Genomic DNA, 1161 nt, shown 5'->3' with positions numbered 1-1161 from the left:
GGCCACATGGGCTCTATGGTGGTTGGGCTCCATTATGATGTCAGCTCTGGATTTTACTGATTGATGTCCTGATTGGCCGGTCTGACCCTGTTTCTTAGTTGTCTGCAAGATCCAAGCAGTCTGGTAATGAGGGACTCAGTAAATAGCGCAGACACTTTCTCTTGGCTGATGAGTTAAGAAGTTCCATGACCCGTGTGCCGGTCACGCTACGAGCAAGTCAACAGCTTCTAGACCCCAATCCCGGCTTCTCTCAGCAAATAATAAAAAATGAAGGACACGGGCTATTTTCCCATTTTCCTGTCTGCGGCTGCTTATTTAAATGTTAATGTAATATTTGCAGGTCAAATGTTCCGCTTCTTCTTTTGTAGGAATGGCGGCTGCTCTCGCCTCCTGTGTTTTCTGATAGTGTCAGGAGGAGAATGAGGGAGAGGAGGGAGACACTTCAAAAAATGAAAGATTAGGCTTTGTGTATCGCAGATGTGTTTTCTAAATTGCTTTTCCTAAAGTAAAGAATAGCGGTTATTAAACTTGCTAATTGAGGACGGGCAAAGTGGCGATGCAGCCTAACGCTTAGGAAAAGCACCTCGGACATTTAAAACAGTTGCGGATCACAAATGTGTGACATAGGAAAAGTTGGAGAATGATGGCACATGTCATAAAGTTATCAACATACAGTGCCCATATAATACCAGCATACAGTGCCCATATAATACCAACATACAGTGCCCACATAATAGTGCCATACGATGCCCGAAAAATACTGTCATACATTGCACACATAATAGTCCTATATAGTACCAATATAACCTCACCTTACAGTGCCCATAAAATATCAGCATACAGTGTACAGATAATAGTGCCACAAGATGCCAACAAAATACTGTTATACACTGCACACATATTAGTCCTATATAGTACCCATATAACCCCTACCTTACAGTGCCCATAAAATATCAGCATTCAGTGCCCACAATATATCACATTACAGTGCACACATAATAGTCCTATATGGAACCCATATAGCCCACACCCACAGTGCCGGCATCATATCAAATTACAGTGCCCGCAATATACCACATTACAGTGCACACATAATAGTCCTATATAGAACCCATATAACCCCCACCTTACAGTGCCCACATAATATCACATTATAGTGCA

The sequence above is a fragment of the Rhinoderma darwinii genome, chromosome 2, assembly GCF_050947455.1.
Source record: "Rhinoderma darwinii isolate aRhiDar2 chromosome 2, aRhiDar2.hap1, whole genome shotgun sequence".
In the NCBI taxonomy this organism is placed as follows: domain Eukaryota; kingdom Metazoa; phylum Chordata; class Amphibia; order Anura; family Rhinodermatidae; genus Rhinoderma; species Rhinoderma darwinii.
This window is presented reverse-complemented; position numbering follows the sequence as displayed.